The 25,909-nt window shown below is 47.5% G+C and overlaps 1 long non-coding RNA gene across 1 annotated transcript in view; it reads right to left on the minus strand.

Annotated features, from left to right (window-relative positions):
- Positions 1-20,302: 20,302 nt before the first annotated feature.
- Positions 20,303-25,909, minus strand: part of LOC144826262 (uncharacterized) — a 224,499-nt gene continuing 218,892 nt past the window's right edge. Inside the window, exon 3 of the long non-coding RNA XR_013609739.1 lies at positions 20,303-20,783. This is a non-coding gene — a long non-coding RNA (uncharacterized LOC144826262). The remainder of the gene's footprint in view (positions 20,784-25,909) is intronic.

Below are 25,909 nucleotides of genomic sequence, written 5' to 3' on the forward strand. Positions count from 1 at the left end.
TAACATGCCGCCATAGGCAACCCTCACATCCCGCCCCCAGTATCATTTCTTGCGGTGTTGGAATAGGGTGGCTGCTGTGTTCTTTAGAAATAAGCATCGTACAGTCTTTAATCACCGTTGCCCAGTAGTATAATTTAAAGTTGGGCATAGCTAGTCCCCATCTTTCTTTGGGCAGCGTAATCCATTTAAGTGCACGACGAGGTCTCTTAAAGCCCCAGATAAATCTGACTGTCAACTGAACTGGCTACTGAGGAACTACCTGGATTGCATGCAGAGAACCTTGAGAAGTGCCACACTCTCCCATCACTGGGTTGGGTAGAATTGCAAAATATCTTTCGTACAGTGAGGGGATTTGAAAACCTACTATGCCCTTTAGCAGTAAGACCACTTTTTTTGAATCGTACAGTATCACCCACATGCAATTTAACAGGCTTGCAGTTGCGTCTTTTGTCATAGCGAGCTTTGCATTCTCCTAGTGTTTTTTCTAACCTTTGTTTTACCTGGTCAGGTGACCAGTCTACTCGTTTTGAAGCAGACAACCAGCCCACATTGTCCTTTGACATGGGCTTTCTAACCCTCATCAGTTCAAATGGGCTGTGTCCTGTGCTGTTGCATGGAGTAAACTAACAAAATACAGCGATACCATCAATTATCTATCTCCAACATACACATTTATACTGACTCAATCAAAAAAGTAGCTTGAGTCAGTATAAATGTGTATGTTGGAGATAGATAATTGATGGTATCTGTTTCCTCAAATAATTACGTTTCAATTTGAATACCTTTGGCATCACCTGTATTTTGTTAGTTTATATTCACCCAGATGCCTTTCGGTTGATTGGGTACCCCCTGTTATTATTAGAGTTGCATGGAGTAATGCGGTATGCCCACAATTGCTTGAAAATTTCATTTTTCCATACCAAATTGTTCTTGTTAGCTAGCTGAACAATGCTCTTGATAACCCTATTATATTGTTCTCCTGCTCTATTACCGGCAGGGTGATATACAGATGTTGTTTTGTGTGCAATTTCGTTCCTACTGAGGTAGTTCACAAATAATTCGGATGTAAACTGGGGGCCATTGTCGCTGACAATACATTTGTGCAAACCATCCTTGATGAATACTTTGTCCAGAAATGTTACTATGCTGTGGGCATCCGTTTTGTTGACAAACCCAATCTCCGGCCATTTGGAGAAATGGTCAATGGGAACAATTGCAAACACTTGTTCTCCCTGTTCCATGACCGGTCCCATGATATCTACACCAATTCTTTCCCAAGGCATGTTAGGGCATGTTATGGGATGAAGGGGGGGGCCTAAAAGTGACTTGGATTTTGTCAGAGTTACAGCATTGCATGCAATCTCTGACGATTCTCTCTATGGCTAAGTTTACCCCTGCCACCAGTAAAGGTTCCTTACCATGCACTTGGTTTTGCCAAGTGTCCCCCGTGGAAAATCTCTAGGATTTTGTGTCTGAGCTTGGAGGGAGGGATAACCGTGCCACTTCTCATGAGAAACCCGTTTTCCTGTGAAAGTTCATGTTTTACTTCCCAATAGGGTCGAAGCTCCTTTGTAATGAATCTTCTCTCTGGCCAGCCTTTCTGAAGCATACTAAGAGCCTTAACTAGGACAGTATCGTTACTTTGCTCTCTATTCAAGTCATCTAATGATATATCATGCATTTACTCATGTATACTGGCTATACAGACATTTTCCTCTAATTTGTCACTGGTTTCTTGTACCAGAACGGTAATGCGGCTTAGGAAATCTGCAACTACATTCTTGGTACCAGGTACATATTGGACTTCGCAATTACAATCAAATAGCCTTACAGACATTCTTCCAAGCCTGGGATATGCAGCTTTAAGCCCCTTGGTGGTTAAAACCTTTGTCAATGGCTTGTGTTCGCTCCACAAAATCACTTTGTTGCCCCATACAAACTGCCAGAAATGTTCCAACCCCCAGAAGCATGCCAAAGCCTCCCGCACAATGACGGAATACTTTTTTTCAGTCGGTGTCAGTGAGTAAGAGGCAAAGGCGATGGTACATTCTGTGCCTTTTGAATCCCTCTGTGTGAGCACAGCACCTAAACCTCTACCACTGGCATCAGTGGTTACTATGATCAGTAAGGAGGGATCAAAACCTTGTAGGGGTGGGCAGAGCACATTTCTTTTTTTATGCATGTTAAATGTCTTTTGGCACTCATCAGACCACACAAATCTGTTTTTGTTTTTCAGAAGTTGTCTCATATCATACCTTTTGGCAGAACAATCTTCTATGAATTTTGAGTAGAACTCAACAAGTCCCAAAAAGGAGCGCAGGTGATCTTTGTTCTGTGGTTCTGGAGCATTGCGGATGGCATCCAGTAGTTCTTTTTTTGGTTTGATGCACTCTGCCATGATAACATGTCCTAAGTAGGTATGCCCAAACGTGGGTCACTTGCTCACTTTGCCACTGGATTCAAGCTAGCCTGGCTGATGAGGTCTGTTAGCCCAAAACCAGTCCCAGGATGCTTGTTGCCGGTCCAGGGAAGACATGGCTTGGTAGTTCGGTCTGGACTGTTCCCATGAGGCAGAGGGTCAAGACTGATTTGCATATAGCTGTGTCTGAACTAGGGTGGCAAAGTGAGCTAAGGAACAATGATGGATTCTACCCGGATCTGTGACTGGATGTGAGTGTCTGAAATGTTTCAGTACTCCATCCGTCATCTCCTTGTGTTTGCTTTGTTCACCTTAAGTTGGCAGGGTATGCCCAGACATGGGGCCCTTGCTCACTTTACCACTGGATTCAAGCTAGCCAGACTGATGAGAGCTGTTAGCCCGAAAACGGTCCCAGGATGCTTGTTTCCGGTCAAGGGAAGAAATGGCTTGGCAGTTCGGTCACGACTGTTCCCATGAGGCACAGGGTCAAGACTAATTTGCATATAGCTGTGTCTGAACAGGGGTGGCAAAATGAGCTAAAGAAGGATGAAGGATTCGACCCAGATCTGTGACTGGGGATGAGTGTATGAAAAGTTTCAGTGCTCGGTCCATCTCACCTTGTGTTTGCTTTGTTCGCTCTAAGTTGGCAGGGTAATGCCAGACGTGGGTCCCATGCTCACTTTGCCATTGGATTCAAGCTAGCCTGGCTGATGAGGGCTGTTAGCCCGAAACCGATCCAACAATGTTTGGTTTTGGTCCAGGGAAGACATGGATTGGCAGTTTGGTCTGGACTGTTCCCATGAGGCACCGGGTCAAGACTGATTTGCATTTAGCTGTGTCTGAACTGGGGTGGCAAAGTGTGCTAAAGAACAATGATGGATTCAACCCAGATCTGTGACTGGATGTGAGTGTCTGAAATGTTTCAGTACTCCGTCCGTCATCTCCTTGTGCTTGCTTTGTTCGCCCTAATTTGGCAGGGTATGACCAGATGTGGGTCCCTTGCTCACTTTGCCACTGGATTCAAGCTAGCCTGGCTGATGAGGGCTGTTAGCCCGAAACTGGTCCCAGGATGTTTGTTTCCGGTCCAGGGAAGACATGGTTTGGAAGTTCGGTCTGGACTGTTTCCATGAGGCACAGGGTCAAGACTGATTTGCATATAGCTGTGTCTGAACTGGGGTATCGAAGTGAGCTAAAGACCAATGATGGTGTCTATCTAGATCTGTGACTGGGGGTGAGTGTCTGAAATGTTTCAGTGCTCCATCCGTGATCTCCTTGTGTTTGCTTTGTTCGCCCTAAGTTGGCAGAGTATACCCAGACGTGGGTCCCTTGTTCACTTTGCCACTGGATTCAAGCTAGCCTGGCTGATGAGAGCTATTAGCCCAAAACCGGTCCCAGGATGCTTGTTTCCGGTCCAGGGAAGACATGGCTTAGCAGTTCGGTCTGGACTGTTTCTATGAGGCACAGGGTCTAGACTGATTTGCTTATAGCTGTGTCTGAACTGGGGTGGCTACGTGAGCTAAAGAACGATGATGGATTCAACTCAGTTCTGTGACTGGGGGTGAGTGTCTGAAACGTTTCAGTGCTCCGTCCATCATCTCCTCGTGTTTGCTTTGTTCGCCCTTAGTTGGCAGGGTATGCCCAGACGTGGGTCCCTTGCTCACTTTGCCACTGGATTTAAGCTAGCCTGGCTGAGGAGGGCTGTTAGCCGGAAACCGGTCCCAGGATGCTTGTTTCTGTTCCAGGGAAGACATGCCTTGGCAGTTCGGTCGGAACTGTTCCCATGAGGCACAGGGTCTAGCCTGGTTTGCATATAACTGTGTCTGAACTGGGGTGGCGAAGTGAGCTAAAGAACGATGATGGATTCAACCCAGATCTGTGACTGGGGGTGAGTGTCTGAAATGTTTCAGTGCTCCGTCCATCATCTCCTTGTGTTTGCTTTGTTCGCCCTAAGTTGGCAGGGTATACCCAGACGTGGGTCCTTTGCTCGCTTTCCCATTGAATTCAAGCTAGCCTGGCAGATGAGGGCTGTTAGTCCGAAACCGGTCCCAGGATGTTTGTTTCCGGTCCAGGGAAGACATGGCTTGGCAGTTCGGTCTGGACTGTTCCCATGAGGCACAGGGTCAAGACTGATTTGCATATAGCTGTGTCTGAACTGGGGTATCGAAGTGAGCTAAAGACCGATGATGGAGTCAACCTAGATCTGTGACTGGGGGTGAGTGTCTGAAATGTTTCAGTGCTCCATCCGTGATCTCCTTGTGTTTGCTTTGTTCGCCCTAAGTTGGCAGAGTATACCCAGACGTGGGTCCCTTGCTCACTCTGCCACTGGATTCAAGCTAGCCTGGCTGATGAGAGCTATTAGCCCGAAACCGGTCCCAGGATGCTTGTTTCCGGTCCAGGGAAGACATGGCTTAGCAGTTCGGTCTGGACTGTTCCCATGAGGCACATGGTCTAGCCTGGTTTGCATATAGCTGTGTCTGAACTGGGGTGGCAAAGTGAGCTAAAGAACAATGATGAATTCAACCCAGATCTGTGACTGGATGTGAGTGTCTGAAATGTTTCAGTACTCCGTCCGTCATCTCCTTGTGTTTGCTTTGTTCGCCCTAAGTTGGCAGGGTATGCCCAGACGTAGGTCCCTTGCTCACTTTGCCACTGGATTCAAGCTAGCCTGGCTGATGAGGGCTGTTAGCCCGAAACCGGTCCCAGGATGCTTGTTTCTGATACAGGGAAGACATGGCTTGGCAGTTCAGTCTGGACTGTTCCCATGAGGCACATGGTCAAGACTGATTTGCATATAGCTGTGTCTGAACTGGGGTGGCGAAGTGAGCTAAAGAACGATGATGGATTCAACCCAGATCTGTGACTGGGGGTGAGTGTCTGAAAAGTTTCAGTGCTCCGTCCATCATCTCCTTGTGTTTCTTTGTTCGCCCTAAGTTGGCAGGGTATACCCAGACATGGGTCCTTTGCTCACTTTGCCACTGAATTCAAGCTCGCCTGGCTGATGAGGGCTGTTAGTCCGAAACCGGTCCCAGGATGTTTGTTTCAGGTCCAGGGAAGACATGGTTTGGAAGTTTGTTCTGGACTGTTCCCATGAGGCACAAGGTCTAGACTGATTTGCTTATAGCTGTGTCTGAACTGGGGTGGCTACGTGAGCTAAAGAACGAAGATAGATTCAACCTAGATCTGTGACTGGGAGTGAGTGTCTGAAAAGTTTCAGTGCTCCATCCATCATCTCCTTGTGTTTGCTTTGTTCACCCTAAGTTGGCAGGGTATGCCCAGACGTGGGTCCCTTGCTCACTTTGCCACTGGATTCAAGCTAGCCTGGCTGATGAGAGCTATTAGCCCAAAACCGGTCCCAGGATGCTTGTTTCCGGTCCAGGGAAGACATGGCTTAGCAGTTCGTTCTGGACTGTTCCCATGAGGCACAGGGTCTAGACTGATTTGCTTATAGCTGTGTCTGAACTGGGGTGGCTACGTGAGCTAAAGAACGATGATGGATTCAACTCAGATCTGTGACTGGGGGTGAGTGTCTGAAAAGTTTCAGTGCTCCGTCCATCATCTCCTCGTGTTTGCTTTGTTCGCCCTTTGTTGGCAGGGTAGGCCCAGACGTGGGTCCCTTGCTCACTTTGCCACTGGATTTAAGCTAGCCTGGCTGATGAAGGCTGTTAGATCGAAACCGGTCCCAGGATGCTTGTTTCTGTTCCAGGGAAGACATGCCTTGGCAGTTCGGTCGGAACTGTTCCCATGAGGCACAGGGTCAAGACTGATTTGCATATAGCTGTGTCTAAATTGGGGTGGCGAAGTGAGCTAAAGAACGAAGATAGATTCAACCTAGATCTGTGACTGGGAGTGAGTGTCTGAAAAGTTTCAGTGCTCCATCCATCATCTCCTTGTGTTTGCTTTGTTCACCCTAAGTTGGCAGGGTATGCCCAGAAGTGGGTCCCTTGCTCACTTTGCCACTGGATTCAAGCTAGCCGGGCTGATGAGGGCTGTTAGCTCGAAACCGGTCCCAGGATGCTTGTTTCTGATCCAGGGAAGACATGGCTTGGCAGTTCAGTCTGGACTGTTCCCAAGAGGCACAGGGTGGAGAAGTGTGGCTCAATGGTGGAGAAGTGTGGCTCAATGGTTAAAGCGGCAGACCCTGATGCAGAGGTCTATCCCGGGACCAGGGTTCAATTCCCCGCCTCGGCGGGTCTTGGGCTCAAAAGTTCCACGGACCTGATAATTCTCGCCTTGGTGCCTATTCTAATCATGGAGTGCCACTCTGCAACTCTGGGCAATAGCTTGCTTAATCTCCACAATGGCCCCCACAACGCTAAGGATGCCTGGCCTCCACCTTGGGGGTGCCCAGGAGTGGACAGCTCACACTGAAAGCCAGGATGGGTTCCACAGCGGTATTCGTACAAGCGCCTTGAGACCCTTGCGGGTGAGTAGTGCGCTATACAAGTATCAATTTACATTAGGGTCAAGACTGATTTGCATATAGCTGTGTCTGAACTGGGGTATCGAAGTGAGCTAAAGACCGAGGATGGAGTCAATCTAGATCTGTGACTGGGGGTGAGTGTCTGAAATGTTTCAGTGCTCCATCCGTGATCTCCTTGTGTTTGCTTTGTTCGCCCTAAGTTGGCAGAGTATACCCAGACGTGGGTCCCTTGCTCACTTTGCCACTGGATTCAAGCTCGCCTGGCTGATGAGAGCTATTAGTCCAAAACCGGTCCCAGGATGCTTGTTTCCGGTCCAGGGAAGACATGGCTTAGCAGTTCGTTCTGGACTGTTCCCATGAGGCCACGGGTCTAGACTGATTTGCTTATAGCTGTGTCTGAACTGGGGTGGCAAAGTCAGCTAAAGAACGATGATGGATTCAACTCAGATCTGTGACTGGGGGTGAGTGTCTGAAAAGTTTCAGTGCTTCGTCCATCATCTCCTCGTGTTTGCTTTGTTCGCCCTTAGTTGGCAGGGTATGCCCAGACGTGGGTCCCTTGCTCACTTTGCCACTGGATTTAAGCTAGCCTGGCTGATGAGGGCTGTTAGCCCGAAACCGGTCCCAGGATGCTTGTTTCTGTTCCAGGGAAGACATGCCTTGGCAGTTCGGTCGGAACTGTTCCCATGAGGCACAGGGTCTAGCCTGGTTTGCATATAACTGTGTCTGAACTGGGGTGGCGAAGTGAGCTACAGAACGATGATGGATTCAACCCAGATCTATGACTGGGGGTGAGTGTCTGAAAAGTTTCAGTGCTCCGTCTATCCTCTCCTTGTGTTTACTTTGTTCGCCCTAAGTTGGCAGGGTATACCCAGACGTGGGTCCTTTGCTCGCTTTCCCACTGAATTCAAGCTAGCCTGGCTGATGAGGGCAGTTAGTCCGAAACCCGTCCCAGGATGTTTGTTTCCGGTCCAGGGAAGACATGGCTTAGCAGTTCGGTCTGGACTGTTCCCATGAGGCACAGGGTCAAGACTGATTTGCATATAGCTGAGTCTGAACTGGGGTATCGAAGTGAGCTAAAGACCGATGATGGAGTCAACCTAGATCTGTGTCTGGGGGTGAGTGTCTGAAATGTTTCAGTGCTCCATCCGTGATCTCCTTGTGTTTGCTTTGTTCACCCTAAGTTGGCAGAGTATACCCAGACGTGGGTCCCTTGCTCACTCTGCCACTGGATACAAGCTAGCCTGGCTGATGAGAGCTATTAGCCCGAAACCGGTCCCAGGATGCTTGTTTCCGGTCCAGGGAAGACATGGCTTAGCAGTTCGGTCTCGACTGTTCCCATGAGGCACATGGTCTAGCCTGGTTTGCATATAGCTGTGCCTGAACTGGGGTGGCGAAGTGAGCTAAAGAACAATGATGGCTTCAACCCAGATCTGTGACTGGATGTGAGTGTCTGAAATGTTTCAGTACTCTGTCCGTCATCTCCTTGTGTTTGCTTTGTTCGCCCTAAGTTGGCAGGGTATGCCCAGACGTAGGTCCCTTGCTCACTTTGCCACTGGATTCAAGCTAGCCTGGCTGATGAGGGCTGTTAGCCCGAAACCGGTCCCAGGATGCTTGTTTCTGATACAGGGAAGACATGGCTTGGCAGTTCAGTCTGGACTGTTCCCATGAGGCACAGGGTCAAGACTGATTTGCATATAGCTGTGTCTGAACTGGGGTGGCGAAGTGAGCTAAAGAACAATGATGGATTCCACCCAGATCTGTGACTTGGGGTGAGTGTCTGAAAAGTTTCAGTGCTCCGTCCATCATCTCCTTGTGTTTGCTTTGTTCGCCCTAAGTTGGTAGGGTATACCCAGACATGGGTCCTTTGCTCACTTTGCCACTGAATTCAAGCTCGCCTGGCTGATGAGGGCTGTTAGTCCGAAACCGGTCCCAGGATGTTTGTTTCCGGTCCAGGGAAGACATGGTTTGGAAGTTCGGTGTGGACTGTTTCCATGAGGCACAGAGTCAAGACTGATCTGTAAATAGCTGTGTCTGAACTGGGGTATCGAAGTGAGCTAAAGACAGATGATGGAGTCTATCTAGATCTGTGACTGGGGGTGACTGTCTGAAATGTTTCAGTGCTCCATCCGTGATCTCCTTGTGTTTGCTTTGTTCGCCCTAAGTTGGCAGAGTATACCCAGACGTGGGTCCCTTGCTCGCTTTCCCACTGAATTCAAGCTAGCCTGGCTGATGAGGGCTGTTAGTCCGAAACCCGTCCCAGGATGTTTGTTTCCGGTCCAGGGAAGACATGGCTTGGCAGTTCGGTCTGGACTGTTCCCATGAGGCACAGGGTCAAGACTGATTTGCATATAGCTGTGTCTGAACTGGGGTATCGAAGTGAGCTAAAGACCGATGATGGAGTCAACCTAGATCTGTGACTGGGGGTGAGTGTCTGAAATGTTTCAGTGCTCCATCCGTGATCTCCTTGTGTTTGCTTTGTTCACCCTAAGTTGGCAGAGTATACCCAGACGTGGGTCCCTTGCTCACTCTGCCACTGGATACAAGCTAGCCTGGCTGATGAGAGCTATTAGCCCGAAACCGGTCCCAGGATGCTTGTTTCCGGTCCAGGGAAGACATGGCTTAGCAGTTCGGTCTCGACTGTTCCCATGAGGCACATGGTCTAGCCTGGTTTGCATATAGCTGTGTCTGAACTGGGGTGGCGAAGTGAGCTAAAGAACAATGATGGATTCAACCCAGATCTGTGACTGGATGTGAGTGTCTGAAATGTTTCAGTACTCCGTCCGTCATCTCCTTGTGTTTGCTTTGTTCGCCCTAAGTTGGCAGGGTATGCCCAGACGTAGGTCCCTGGCTCACTTTGCCACTGGATTCAAGCTAGCCTGGCTGATGAGGGCTGTTAGCCCGAAACCGGTCCCAGGATGCTTGTTTCTGATACAGGGAAGACATGGCTTGGCAGTTCAGTCTGGACTGTTCCCATGAGGCACAGGGTCAAGACTGATTTGCATATAGCTGTGTCTGAACTGGGGTGGCGAAGTGAGCTAAAGAACAATGATGGATTCCACCCAGATCTGTGACTGGGGGTGAGTGTCTGAAAAGTTTCAGTGCTCCGTCCATCATCTCCTTGTGTTTGCTTTGTTCGCCCTAAGTTGGTAGGGTATACCCAGACATGGGTCCTTTGCTCACTTTGTCACTGAATTCAAGCTCGCCTGGCTGATGAGGGCTGTTAGTCCGAAACCGGTCCCAGGATGTTTGTTTCCGGTCCAGGGAAGACATGGTTTGGAAGTTCGGTGTGGACTGTTTCCATGAGGCACAGGGTCAAGACTGATTTGCATATAGCTGTGTCTGAACTGGGGTATCGAAGTGAGCTAAAGACCGATGATGGAGTCTATCTAGATCTGTGACTGGGGGTGGGTGTCTGAAATGTTTCAGTGCTCCATCCGTGATCTCCTTGTGTTTGCTTTGTTCGCCCTAAGTTGGCAGAGTATACCCAGACGTGGGTCCCTTGCTCACTTTGCCACTGGATTCAATCTAGCCTGGCTGATGAGAGCTTTTAGCCCAAAACCGGTCCCAGGATGCTTGTTTCCGGTCCAGGGAAGACATGGCTTAGCAGTTCGTTCTGGACTGTTCCCATGAGGCACAGGGTCTAGCCTAGTTTGCATATAACTCTGTCTGAACTGGGGTGGCGAAGTGAGCTAAAGAACGATGATGGATTCAACCCAGATCTGTGACTGGGGGTGAGTGTCTGAAAAGTTTCAGTGCTCCGTCCATCATCTCCTTGTGTTTGCTTTGTTCGCCCTAAGTTGGCAGGGTATACTCAGACGTGGGTCCTTTGCTCGCTTTCCCACTGAATTCAAGCTAGCCTGGCTGATGAGGGCTGTTAGTCCGAAACCCGTCCCAGGATGTTTGTTTCCGGTCCAGGGAAGACATGGCTTGGCAGTTCGGTCTGGACTGTTCCCATGAGGCACAGGGTCAAGACTGATTTGCATATAGCTGTGTCTGAACTGGGGTATCGAAGTGAGCTAAAGACCGATGATGGAGTCAATCTAGATCTGTGACTGGGGGTGAGTGTCTGAAATGTTTCAGTGCTCCATCCGTGATCTCCTTGTGTTTGCTTTGTTCGCCCTAAGTTGGCAGAGTATACCCAGACGTGGGTCCCTTGCTCACTCTGCCACTGGATTCGAACTAGCCTGGCTGATGAGGGCTGTTAGCCCGTAACCGGTCCCAGGATGCTTGTTTCTGTTCCAGGGAAGACATGGCTTAGCAGTTCGTTCTGGACTGTTCCCATGAGGCACAGGGTCTAGACTGATTTGCTTATAGCTGTGTCTGAACTGGGGTGGCTACGTGAGCTAAAGAACGATGATGGATTCAACTCAGATCTGTGACTGGGGGTGAGTGTCTTAAAAGTTTCAGTGCTCCGTCCATCATCTTCTCGTGTTTGCTTTGTTCGCCCTTAGTTGGCAGGGTATGCCCAGATGTGGGTCCCTTGCTCACTTTGCCACTGGATTTAAGCTAGCCCGGCTGATGAGGGCTGTTAGCCCGAAACCGGTCCCAGGATGCTTGTTTATGTTCCAGGGAAGACATGCCTTGGCAGTTCGGTCGGAACTGTTCCCATGAGGCACAAGGTCAAGACTGATTTGCATATAGCTGTGTCTGAATTGGGGTGGCGAAGTGAGCTAAAGAACGAAGATAGATTCAACTCAGATCTGTAACTGGGGGTGAGTGTCTGAAAAGTTTCAGTGCTCCGTCCATCATCTCCTCGTGTTTGCTTTGTTCGCCCTTAGTTGGCAGGGTATGCCCAGACGTGGGTCCCTTGCTCACTTTGCCACTGGATTTAAGCTAGCCTGGATTTAAGCTGTTAGCCCGAAACCGGTCCCAGGATGCTTGTTTCTGTTCCAGGGAAGACATGCCTTGGCAGTTCGGTCGGAACTGTTCCCATGAGGCACAGGGTCTAGCCTGGTTTGCATATGACTGTGTCTGAACTGGGGTGGCGAAGTGAGCTAAAGAACGATGATGGATTCAACCCAGATCTGTGACTGGGGGTGAGTGTCTGAAAAGTTTCAGTGCTCCGTCCATCATCTCCTTGTGTTTGCTTTGTTCGCCCTAAGTTGGCAGGGTATACCCAGACGTGGGTCCTTTGCTCGCTTTCCCACTGAATTCACGCTAGCCTGGCTGATGAGGGCTGTTAGTCCGAAACCCGTCCCAGGATGTTTGTTTCCGGTCTAGGGAAGACATGGCTTGGCAGTTCGGTCTGGACTGTTCCCATGAGGCACAGGGTCAAGACTGATTTGCATATAGCTGTGTCTGAACTGGGGTATCGAAGTGAGCTAAAGACCGATGATGGAGTCAACCTAGATCTGTGACTGGGGGTGAGTGTCTGAAATGTTTCAGTGCTCCATCCGTGATCTCCTTGTGTTTGCTTTGTTCGTCCTAAGTTGGCAGAGTATACCCAGACGTGGGTCCCTTGCTCACTCTGCCACTGGATACAAGCTAGCCTGGCTGATGAGAGCTATTATCCCGAAACCGGTCCCAGGATGCTTGTTTCCGGTCCAGGGAAGACATGGCTTAGGAGTTCGGTCTCGACTCTTCCCATGAGGCACATGGTCTAGCCTGGTTTGCATATAGCTGTGTCTGAACTGGGGTGGCGAAGTGAGCTAAAGAACAATGAAGGATTCAACCCAGATCTGTGACTGGATGTGAGTGTCTGAAATGTTTCAGTACTCCGTCCGTCATCTCCTTGTGTTTGCTTTGTTCGCCCTAAGTTGGCAGGGTATGCCCAGACGTAGGTCCCTTGCTCACTTTGCCACTGGATTCAAGCTAGCCTGGCTGATGAGGGCTGTTAGCCCGAAACCGGTCCCAGGATGCTTGTTTCTGATACAGGGAAGACATGGCTTGGTAGTTCGGTCTGGACTGTTTCTATGAGGCCCAGGGTCTAGACTGATTTGCTTATAGCTGTGTCTGAACTGGGGTGGCAAAGTGAGCTAAAGAACGATGATGGATTCAACTCAGATCTGTGACTGGGGGTGAGTGTCTGAAAAGTTTCAGTGCTCCGTCCATCATCTCCTCGTGTTTGCTTTGTTCGCCCTTAGTTGGCAGGGTATGCCCAGACGTAGGTCCCTTGCTCACTTTGCCACTGGATTTAAGCTAGCCTGGCTGATGAGGGCTGGTAGCCCGAAACTGGTCCCAGGATGCTTGTTTCTGATACAGGGAAGACATGGCTTGGCAGTTCAGTCTGGACTGTTCCCATGAGGCACAGGGTCAAGACTGATTTGAATATAGCTGTGTCTGAACTGGGGTGGCGAAGTGAGCTAAAGAACGATGATGGATTCAACCCAGATCTGTGACTGGGGGTGAGTGTCTGAAAAGTTTCAGTGCTCCGTCCATCATCTCCTTGTGTTTGCTTTGTTCGCCCTAAGTTGGCAGGGTATACCCAGACATGGGTCCTTTGCTCACTTTGCCACTGAATTTAAGCTCGCCTGGCTGATGAGGGCTGTTAGTCCGAAACCGGTCCCAGGATGTTTGTTTCCGGTCCAGGGAAGACATGGGGCCTTATTTATGAAGGCCTTGCGCCGCCGGTGCGTCACTTTTTCCCATTTTAAAAGTGGCGCACCGGCGGCGCAAGGCTTTCATAAATAAGGCCCATGGTTTGGAAGTTCGGTCTGGACTGTTTCCATGAGGCACATGGTCAAGAATGATTTGCATATAGCTGTGTCTGAACTGTGGTATCGAAGTTAGCTAAAGACCGATGATGGAGTCTATCTAGATCTGTGACTGGGGGTGAGTGTCTGAAATGTTTCAGTGCTCCATCCGTGATCTCCTTGTGTTTGCTTGTTCGCCCTAAGTTGGCAGAGTATACCCAGACGTGGGTCCCTTGCTCACTTTGCCACTGGATTCAAGCTAGCCTGGTTGATGAGAGCTATTAGCCCAAAACCGGTCTCAGGATGCTTGTTTCCGGTCCAGGGAAGACATGACTTAGCAGTTCGTTCTGGACTGTTCCCATGAGGCACAGGGTCTAGACTGATTTGCTTATAGCTGTGTCTGAACTGGGGTGGCTACGTGAGCTAAAGAACGATGATGGATTCAACTCAGATCTGTGACTGGGGGTGAGTGTCTGAAAAGTTTCAGTGCTCCGTCCATCATCTCCTCGTGTTTGCTTTGTTCCCCCCTAGTTGGCAGGGTATACCCAAACATGGGTCCTTTGCTCACTTTGCCACTGGATTCAAGCTAGCCTGGCTGATGAGGGCTGTTAGTCCGAAACGGGTCCCAGGATGTTTGTTTCCGGTCCAGGGAAGACATGGTTTGGAATTTCGGTCTGGACTGTTCCCATGAGGCACAGGGTCAAGACTTATTTGCATATAGCTGTGTGTGAACTGGGGTGGCTACGTGAGCTAAAGAACGATGATGGATTCAACCCAGATCTGTGACTGGGGGTAAGTGTCTGAAAAGTTTTAGTGCTCCGTCCATCATCTCCTTGTGTTTGCTTTGTTCGCCCTAAGTTGGCAGGGTATACCCAGACAAGGGTCCTTTGCTCACTTTACCACTGGATTCAAGCTAGCCTGGCTGATGAGGGCTGTTAGTCCGAAACCGGTCCCAGGATGTTTGTTTCCGGTCCAGGGAAGACATGGTTTGGAAGTTCGGTCTGGACTGTTCCCATGAGGCACAGGGTCAAGACTGATTTGCATATAGCTGTGTCTGAACTGGGGTGGCGAAGTGAGCTAAAGAACGATGATGGATTCAACCCAGATCTGTGACTGGGGGTGAGTGTCTGAAAAGTTTCAGTTCTCCGTCCATCATCTCCTTGTGTTTGCTTTGTTCGCCCTAAGTTGTCAGGGTATGCCCAGACGTAGGCCCCTTGCTCACTTTGCCACTGGATTCAAGCTAGCCTGGCTGATGAGGGCTGTTAGTCCGAAACCGGTTCCAGGATGTTTGTTTCCGGTCCAGGGAAGACATGGTTTGGAAGTTCGGTCTGGACTGTTTCCATGAGGCAAAGGGTCAAGACTGATTTGCATATAGCTGTGTCTGAACTGGGGTATCGAAGTGAGCTAAAGACCGATGATGGAGTCTATCTAGATCTGTGACTGGGGGTGAGTGTCTGAAATGTTTCAGTGCTCCATCCGTGATCTCCTTGTGTTTGCTTTGTTCGCCCTAAGTTGGCAGAGTATACCCAGACGTGGGTCCCTTGCTCACTTTGCCACTGGATTCAAGCTAGCCTGGCTGATGAGAGCTATTAGCCCAAAACCGGTCCCAGGATGCTTGTTTCCGGTCCAGGGAAGACATGGCTTAGCAGTTTGTTCTGGACTGTTCCCATGAGGCACAGGGTCTAGACTGATTTGCTTATAGCTGTGTCTGAACTGGGGTGGCTACGTGAGCTAAAGAGCGATGATGGATTCAACTCAGATCTGTGACTGGGGGTGAGTGTCTGAAAAGTTTCAGTGCTCCGTCCATCATCTCCTCGTGTTTGCTTTGTTCGCCCTTAGTTGGCAGGGTATGCCCAGACATGGGTCCCTTGCTCACTTTGCCACTGGATTTAAGCTAGCCTGGCTGATGAGGGCTGTTAGCCCGAAACCGGTCCCAGGATGCTTGTTTCTGTTCCAGGGAAGACATGCCTTGGCAGTTCGGTCGGAACTGTTCCCATGAGGCACAGGGTCAAGACTGATTTGCATATAGCTGTGTCTGAATTGGCGTGGCGAAGTAAGCTAAAGAACGAAGATAGATTCAACCCAGATCTGTGACTGGAAGTGAGTGTCTGAAAAGTTTCAGTGCTCCATCCATCCTCTCCTTGTGTTTGCTTTGTTCAACCTAAGTTGGCAGGGTATGCCCAGACGTGGGTCCCTTGCTCACTTTGCCACTGGATTCAAGCTAGCCGGGCTGATGAGGGCTGTTAGCTCGAAACCGGTCCCAGGATGCTTGTTTCTGATCCAGGGAAGACATGGCTTGGCAGTTCAGTCTGGACTGTTCCCATGAGGCACAGGGTCAAGACTGATTTGCATATAGCTGTGTCTGAACTGGGGTATCGAAGTGAGCTAAAGACCGATGATGGACTAAATCTGTGACTGGGGGTGAGTGTCTGAAATGTTTCAGTGCTCCATCCGTGATCTCCTTGTGTTTGCTTTGTTCGCCCTAAGTAGGCAGAGTATACCCAGACGTGGGTCCCTTGCTCACTTTGCCACTGGATTCAAGCTAGCCTGGCTGATGAGAGCTATTAGTCTGAAACCGGTCCCAGGATGCTTGTTTCCGGTCCAGGGAAGACATGGCTTAGCAGTTCGGTCTGGACCGTTTCTATAAGGCCCAGGGTCTAGACTGATTTGCTTATAGCTGTGTCTGAACTGGGGTGGCAAAGTGAGCTAAAGAACGATGATGGATTCAACTCAGATCTGTGACTGGGGGTGAGTGTCTGAAAAGTTTCAGTGCTCCGTCCATCATCTCCTCGTGTTTGCTTTGTTCGCCCTTAGTTGGCAGGGTATGCCCAGACGTGGGTCCCTTGCTCACTTTGCCACTGGATTTAAGCTAGCTTGCTGATGAGGGCTGTTAGCCCGAAACCGGTCCCAGGATGCTTGATTCTGTTCCAGGGAAGACATGCCTTGGCAGTTCGGTCGGAACGGTTCCCATGAGGCACAGGGTCAATACTGATTTGCATATAGCTGTGTCTGAACTGAGGTGGCGAAGTGAGCTAAAGAACGAAGATGGATTCAACCCAGATCTGTAACTGAGGGTGAGTGTCTGAAAAGTTTCAATGCTCCGTCCATCATCTCCTTATGTTTCCTTCTTAGTTTTGTCCATGACTAGGGTGTCGTCCTGAAACAACAGAATATCCTCAACATCTTTAAACATCTTTTATATGAGTCTTTGGAACATAACGGAGGCGGATGCCAACCCAAAGGGAACTCTTTTGAAACGGAAACACCCAAAGGGAGTGATGAATATGGTCAAACTTTTGCTGTCAGGATGTAAGGGAACTTGATTATATGCCGCTTTGAGGTCTATGGTCGAAAAATATTTAACACCTTTGGTAAGTGCTAACATTTCATTAATGCATGGAAGGGGGAATTGGTCAATTATAATGTTTTCATTGAGATTGCGCAAATCTATACAAAATCTCAAATGACCGTTGGGTCACTTAACTACGGATGTACGTTGTTACAACGCATGCTTTTACCACGCATGCTTTTACAACGCAGGTTTTTCAACGCAAGTCGTTACAACGACTTGCGTTGGGGGGTGCTGGATAGTGGATAGTTTAATTTACTATTCCAACTCCAGTCCCCGTGGATAGTAGGATAGTAATTAAACTATTACCTATCCTAGAGCGCCCCCCAGCGCAATTCGTTGTAATGACTTGCGTTTAAAAACCTGCGTTGTAAAGGCACTGCGTGGTAAAAGTTGCGTGGTAAAGGATGTTTCCCCTTAACTACAACTAATGGAGCAACCCATTCAGACTCCACCCTTTCAATAATGTCATTGTAAGTAGCTTATCCAATTCTTTCTTTACACCTTCTTTGATGGCAAATGGAATGTTCCTGACCTTGTGAATTTTGGGCATGGCTCTCTCCTTGACGCAAATTTTGTGCTCAAACCTTTTAAGTAGGTTCATAGTTTTTGAAAGAACCTTGGGAAACCTCTGGGGTATATTGTTAACAACTTCATCATCAGTCTGCACAATTAGGATGGGTTCCTTACTGTTTGGATTTAGGACGATCCCCAGTCTACCTTGGTCTAACAAATCCAGGACAGAGGACCCCCGATCTTGATATATGGAGTTTACACAGGGACTCTCTGCCCTTGAAAGACAATTTGAGCTTCCTGAACCCTTTTACTTCAATTGAATCCCCTGAGAATGTTTGGAGATAGCTGGTGGTTCTAAACGGTCCCAGAAAAGAGGTGAAAACGTTTCTTTCCATACAGTATGGTTTATAATGGTGTAAGGCGAACCGCGTCCGCAACTATAGAGATATTAACACTGCTTATAGTCATTTCACATACAGGTTTTTTCTTGCCCGTGTTCTGCTGCAATTTCATCAACCTGCAAAATGCAATCATCTTCAATATTGAGCAAAAACATGTTGCTGTCACTCTCTTCGGGGGAGGTACAGCTATTACCTTGTTCTACTCCAATAAATTTAACAGACTTAGAGGGTCTCTTGTGGAAGACTTTCTGTAAATGTTCAATGACACCACAAAATGAACATTTTTGCTTCCTGGCGGGACAATTTTTATCATTAGCTAAGTGGTTGGAACTTCTGCACTTGTAACAACGTCTTCGAGCGCTGATTGGGTTACCAACGCTTTTATCTCTTTTGGGCTTGCTGCTGTCGCCCTTTTTTCCCTGTTTGGGTTTCCAATCACCCACCTTAGCTACAATGCTGTCCTCCTTTTTATCATTGTTTTCCGCCATGACTGCTTTTGAGCACCTACCAGACAGTTCTGCTCTTCTGGCGATGTCAATTACCGCTTGTAAGGGACTTTCCCCTTTTGCACACAAGTTCTCCTGAATGTTTGTATTTGATCCTTGCATGACAATTTGGTCTCTAATAAACTCGTCAGTACAAGCAGTCAGATCTAGGTCCCTGCCCCTGTGATAACTGTTCACCACAGTCTGACCTACATTTGTGTCTCTTTTGTAAGTTTTATCTCATTGAAAGGAAAAGGTTTCTCATTCAAATTTTAAGGCGGAAAAATGTTATGCAATGCAGAGTGGCACTGCATTTTCTGAAAGCTCTTTCGAAACCCCATGTCTGTTATTTTGTAGCTTCCTTTTTGTGGGCCTGTTGGAGGAATAGAAGGGCCAGGGGTTTGCTATCAAGAATTATGAATTTTATTCTTCGCCAATTGAATTGTACAAATGATTTTGGTTTTAGCAATGAACTCAAAAAGTTTAATAAGGTTTTATAACTGTGTTATGCATCTTTAGTTAATGTGTTTTATTGTGATTTGATTCATGACCTTGTGCTTTTATGATATGTCTGTACATGGATCGAATAAAGATTTGAATTGAACTCGACATGTAGCCCTTCAAAGCGACATGTGACAGCTAGATGTTTTTACACAGCAACATAGTCATCAATGGATTCCACTTTGCCTTGCTTCCTGGGAAAAAACTGGTACCTGTCGACAGCAACTCATACATTGGGTTTATAGTAATTATTTAAGTCATCTATTGCATTAGTGAAAATGTCACCTTCATCAGCTGCTCTTTTTTTTTGTTTATGCTTTTGAATATTTTTATACCACCTGCGCCTAAACAATGCAGCAGAACGTTGCATTTCTTATCTACTTTAAATTCTACATCATCATCATAGGTTGAAATAAAGTTAAGAAAATTATCTCTCCATGCTTCCCATTTGAGAAGGGGTTCAGCTCCCCCTGCTAGGAAAGCTTAGGAGAGGTGAGATTCAACAAATAACTTGAAGCCATGTCTGGGGAAAAGACTGAAAGGGGAAGGTACCTGTTACATACAGCAGAGAGGTTGTAATTACCAAACTTGTTTGAATAAACTAGCATGCAACAAGTGTATTAAAAAAAATGTAGTTTTATCTTATAAGATAATTAATTCCTGTGCTCACCAGGGTAACGAGCAAGGTGGTTAATGCTGTGCCTATCGGCGTTGGAAGGCACCGATGAGCTTGCAAGTGAAAGATAACTTACTGTTCTTGTCGTGAAGTTTCACTGCGACAGCGTTTACACTTTTTAAAAGTGCTTCCAATCATTGTTTTGATTTTCCGACTGCTTTGTGCGTCGGATGCAGTGCCGGAGACGAAATACTTTTCGCAATGAAATAAGTTGAATTTTTTAAGATGGCGTGCATGCGTGTGCACGTCACAACGTAGATTGAGCAAGAAAGACTAGACCATCTATCAAAGTAAAGCGGTGCTCAGTACCTTAACATGGCCGCCCTGACTTTGTTTGCGTGATACGTCACACTGTAGCTGGGAAACCGTTGGTGTCTGGGTGATGGAGGCCGTTGGTAGGCAGTTGCCGCTGTTGGGGTGGTTGACGATTATTAGCTGAGGTGAGAGGCAGTTGGTTGACAGTTGTAGCCGTTGAGGTTCGTTCTCTTTTTGTGCAAGGCACTAGCATTTGAAGTAAAATGTACGTAGAAGGCAGCTGGGGGAAGTGAATTCCGTCACTTGGTTGAAGTTAGACAGTATATGACTTACGATCCTTGCCCGGATGGTCCATTGAACTTTTCATAGGCATTCATAATGGTTTCTTAAATATGGTTGAACTCACGTTTTCACTGACCTGATGGTGCTCTTTAGCTTAAGTCCCGATGTCGTTTTACTTTTTTTTTTTTCAAAAAATGTTGCCTGAAGAATTTAGTTGAATCATGTAATAATCTTTTTTGCACACTGAGCTTGTCTGTGTTGGAAGCTCGTCGCCAAATTTATAATGATAATCTTCACGCAGTTGAAGAGTTAAAACTTAGTTTATTGAAACTTCCAACACATAGTAACTCAGGTCAGTGAGGGAAACCGGGAGGAGCATCCGGTCTCAGCAGTCATCAGCTGTCTGATAACATTCCAGAACGTACAGCTGATGACAGGAGGAAAGGGGGTATGGAGTGAGGGAGAGGACAAAAGGGAAAATAACACAACAAAGCCTCTTTAATGTGTTTGGCAGTTGTAAGAGCACACTCTTTCCTAGGAAGTGTGTAGTTAAGCTTTAGACTTCATTTGACAATTTGTATGCCACGAACAGGACACTGAGATAGGCATTTTTTTAAATTGAATATGCAATCTACTCTGGCCAGGTGTGTTTCTAAGTCATCATCTGTGAGATATAGGTCATCAACATACAATTGTCAGGATGTGCTCCGCAGGATTCGTTTGATGCCAATAAGGGTCCACCTCCAGACGTTACCAATACCCTGAGTGTGTATATATATACAGGGTGTTCGAACCATCAGGTGAGGGAAAAAAGGAAGGAAAGGGAGGGAACAGCTGGTAAGGAGACCTGAAAAGACAAAAGACAAGTATAAGACAAAAGCAGATAATAAAGGACTACTCTCATCAGATCTCACTAAAGACGGCAGTACCTGGCATATACATGATTCATATCCGAAGATACAGATAATGTTTAGGGACCCTCTTCTGGTTCTATGCCACTCTGGAAAACAACAGCATGTTATGAGAAATACAGTCAATGTTTCTGCTATACTCAATCTCTGTACTCTCTTTATATGTTTGTGACCATGAGCATACCATAGATACCAACTGGCCACCGTGAAGGCTTCTATTCCCTTCCTCCCAAAGCAAAAGGCCAAAAAGAAATAATAACAAGACGAATGTCTCTGTTGTCTATTAATATCTCCAGTAAGGGTATTTGCCAGGATTCTGGAGACCAATCCCTAAATGTCACAAATGGTACCAAGTCTAAAGCACCATGATAGTGCGTGTTATGACCGGACAATGCGTGACTGAGACCATCACCACACTCCAGTACTCCTCGTTAAAGAAGTCAAAGTAAAGAAACTGGAAGCGTGTAGTTGCGACCGCTACTACGCTCCAGTGAATAAATGAAACAGAATATGGTTACCAACCGGCAGCATGTGAATGCGACCACCACTGTGCTCCAGTCACCTAACATGGAAAAAACATACACCAGCTGGTAGCGCGTGGTTGCGACCGCCACCGCGCTCCAGTTCATGGAAGAACCTCCGAAACTTCTCTGATCGGTAACGCGAGGTTAACCGCCACCTCTGCGCTCCGATTCTAAAGGCAAAGTCCAAACGGAAACAGCAGCGCGTAGAAGCCAACTACAGCGCTCTGCTCCGAAATCCCTTCAAACACCAAAGACACTAAAAGACGCAACCAAAGCAAGACACGGTAGCGCGTAGCAGGGAAACCACGGCGCTCCGCTCAGAAACAGGGAAAGTACTCACAGAGGCCGTCCGGCAAGAACAGCTGAAGACAAACTCCCTCCGTGCTCCGGGAACCTCCACTCCTCCCTTGATCGAAACAGCAGAAGCAAACAGAATTACGGGCATCAGCCGATGCGCAAGTCCCGCCTAAGTACATCCTGCCCAATTGCCTCCTGGGTAGTGTAGTTTTCTACACACAAGGCAGGCGCGGCAGGGTCCGACCTCACATTATGTCCCCCCTCCTAGCGCCTCCTAAATCCAGGCTTGGTGGGAAACCTTCGATGGAATGAACGAACAGCAGCAGGGGCATGCACATCCTGGCCCTGCACCCACGAGTCATCCTCAGCTGAATATCCCTTCCAGGAGACAAGATAACACAACACACCTCGACGAACCCTGGAATCTTTAATGCCTCGCACCTCGTACTCCACACCGCCATCGCAGAGGACAGGTGGCGGGGCACGACACCTGGCCGAGAAGGCTGGCTTCAAAAGACTGCAATGAAACACCGGATGGATTCTCAGCGTACCCGGTAGCTTCAACTTGTAAGCCACAGGGTTAATCCTCTTTAATACAGAATAAGGGCCAATGTATCTAGGGTGAAAAACGCTTCGCAACTTGAAACGTATATTCTTGGTGGAAAGCCACACCTTGTCTCCCACCTGATATTACGGCCCAGATCTCCTGTGCTTGTCTTCCCATTTTTGTAGTCAGTTTTTGCTTTCACCAGATGTGTTCTGATTTGCTTGTGAATATGTGCTTCACTTGTGCCAAAACAGACGGGTGATTCTCAACCACCTCCGGTATGTGTATGGGGAATATATTAGCATCGAATCCATATGTTGCACAGAAAGGGGACACTCCCAAAGAACTGTGCCAAGCATTGTTATAAGACACTTCGGCCAACTATAACAAAGATACCCATGAATCCTGAGCCTTTTCTGCATAACAACGGAGAAATGTTTTCAGGGTTTGGTTAAGTCTTTCCGTTTGCCCATCTGTATGGGGGTGAAAGCTGGTAGAAAGCGCGGAAGTGATATGGAGCGCCTGACACCAACCTTTCCAAAACCTGGCAATGAATTGTGGTCCCCGGTCTGACACTATCACATCTGGCACTCCATGCAGACGTATAACATTGCTCAACAAAAGCTGAGCAGTTTGGCCTGCAGTAGGTAGATTGTTACAAGGTATGAAATGTCTCAATAACATTTTCCCTGATCAGGGGGCAACCCTGTTACAAAATCCAGACTGATATTCTGCCATGGTTTTCGGGGAGTAGGCATTGGTACAAGTCTACCCTTCTTCTTCCCTGTTTCATTCTTTGCTCTGGCACATACTTCACATTGAGATACCCAAGAGGAAAGGTCTGATTTCATCGTATTCCACCAAAAATACCTCTACACTAAGTGAATTGTCTTATGTATTCCCGGATGTCCAGCCATGGGTAACACATGACACCATGTGACCGCTCGTTTCTGTAAACCTACAGTGGGCAAATACAGCTTGTTGTTATAGAAAGGTAACCCCTGTTTCATCCTGCGACCACCTTCCTTTGAAGCCCATGACAGCCATTGTACAGGGGTTTTCATTCTTTTGATTTGATCCAGAAAATCCTCTGCTTGTACCACACATATCACCTTGGCAGGTTCTACAATGGCTTCTAAGGTTTTATCTGTGGATTCCCCAACGTTCATCTGTCTGGAAAGAGAGTCAGCTTTTCTGTTTTCTACACCAGGTCTGAAAGTAATAACAAAATCGTACTCTGCAAAAAAAAGCATTCATCTCATCTGCCGTTGGGAGAGATGTCGTGCTGTCCTCATGTATTGCAGGTTTCTATGATCAGAGTATACCGTTACCGGGAAAACAGCTCCCCACAGATACTGCCTCCATTCCTGAAAGGCCTTCTTTATAGCTAGCAACTCTTTTTCAGCAACAGTGTAATTCCTTTCAGATACACTGAGCTTCTTGGACAGATAGGCAACAGGATGAAGTTGACCAGTATCCTGGTCTCTCTGTGAAAGGATGGCTCCGATAGCTTCGTCAGATGCATCTGCCTCTACCACGAAAGGAATTCTGGTTTGGGATGCGCCAAAACAGGGGCAGTAGTGAAAGCCTGTTTAAGATATGCAAAAGCAACCTCTGCTTCTTCTGTCCATTGGAAAGGGACGCCTTTTCTGAGCAGGCGGGTCAAGGGGACTGCTGCCTTGGAGAAGCTACAAATGAACCGGCAGTAGTAATTAGCAGAGCCCAGAAAACATTGAACTTCTTTCACAGTTTTAGGGATGGGCCAGGATTGCACCGCCTGTACCTTTCTCTCGGACATTTGTAGACCTGCAGGTGAGAGCATTACTCCCAGAAACTCCACTTCGGTCACTCCGAACTCACATTTGCTTAGCTTGCAGTATAGGCTATGGTCTCACAGTTTCTGTAGAACATTCTTTACTTGATCAGTGTGTCTTTCTACTTCCTCTGAGTAGATCAAGATATCGTCGATGTAGACCACTACACATAAATCCACAAAGTCTTTCAAAACGTCATTTAAAAAGTATTGAAATGCCGCCGGGGCATTGCACAGGCCAAACGGCATAACAGTGAACTCATAAAGCCCATAGTGGGTTTTAAAGGCCGTTTTCCACTCGTCCCCTGCCCTTACTCTGACCAAGAGGCAGGCCCCCCTCAAGTCCAATCTAGTGTAAATTCTGGCGTTTCTTACTTGATCAAGCAAGACTGAGATGAGAGGCAAAGGGTATCTATTGTGAATAGTGTTTTTGTTTAGCATGCGGTAGTCCACACATGCTCTCAAGTCACCATTTGCTTTTACAATAAAAAACAAAGGCGATGCAGCTGGGGAACGGGAAGGTCGTATGAATCCTATCTGTACATAGTGGTCCAAATACTCCTTTAAGTGTTTTGTTTCAGGAATTGACAAAGCATATACTCTATGGGAAGGAATAGTAGCACCCTCCACCAGATCTATCCTACAGTCGTACTCTCTATGAGGTGGCAACTGTTCAGCCTGTTTTTCAGTTAATACATCTCTATAGGTATAATAGACAATATGCAAAACCACCTCCTTTTCAGCTGCCGGAGCTACTACATAAGGTATCAACAAGGGAGCTGAGTTGTTCTTCTCGAGGTGTGTGACATGTGTTTGGCATTCCTCAGACAGGAATTGTATAGATTTAGCCGCCCCATTAATGGTAGGGTTGTGATGACTTAACCACGGCATCCCTAGAATGATTTCGTACTGTGGGGCTTCAATAATGTTCAAAGACAGTTCATCTCTATGCTCCCCATGATCAATCGGAACTGTAAGGCTCACCACTTCTGTCTGTTCTGTGATAAGCCCAGATTTCAACGGTTTACCGTCAACAGCAACCACCTCCTCAGGGTTTTCTCTTGTCACTCTCTTGAGCGTCAGACTGGTTACTAACCCATTGTCTATAAAATTGCCTGTAGCCCCTGAGTCTATCATAACCAGGACCTGCTGATCGACCTGGTTGCTTTCTAATCTCTTGGGGATAACAATGTGTGATTCGGTCTCACTAATGGCGATAATGGTCAAAGAAAGGATCTTCCAAGTCTTCTCTTTAAATGCCTGTTCCCCTCTCTCATCTACTGGGGAAACAGTTGACAGGGCTATTCTTTTGTTTCCGGACCAACCTCCCATGTTCTTTGGTTTAGCGGGACATTCTCTTACATAATGTCCTCTTTTGCCACAATACATGCAGAGTCCTTGCACTCTGTGACTCTCCCTTTCCTGCTTGGATAATGGGGCTCTAACAGCGCTTACTTCCATGGGTTCACATCCTGTCTCAGGGGTTAGTAAGGGTTTGCGAGAAGGTGTTTCAAATCTGAGATAACCTCTATCCCATTTACGTCGATTACCACTTGTTTCTAGCAACCTCCCATCTAATCTCAAGGTCAGATTTATCATGTCAACACAGTTAGTCGGTTGAGGGTCGATCTGAGCGATGACATCTTTTAGACCATCCCTTAGACCTTGATAGAGCAAGGACATACGTTTTTCTTCGGGCCATGAGGTTTCGGCCACTAACCGATTAAAGGTGGTAAGATATGTTATAAGGTCGCTCCGTCCCTGTTTAAGTTCCAGTAGCTCCTCATCTGCACTAAACGTGGTAGCTCTCCTATCAAACACTCTCTCAAATTCGGTTCTAAGGGCTGCCCAATCTGATAACATTGCAATATTATTTAGCAC

Source organism: Lissotriton helveticus, chromosome 3_2, assembly GCF_964261635.1.
Source record: "Lissotriton helveticus chromosome 3_2, aLisHel1.1, whole genome shotgun sequence".
NCBI lineage: Eukaryota > Metazoa > Chordata > Amphibia > Caudata > Salamandridae > Lissotriton > Lissotriton helveticus.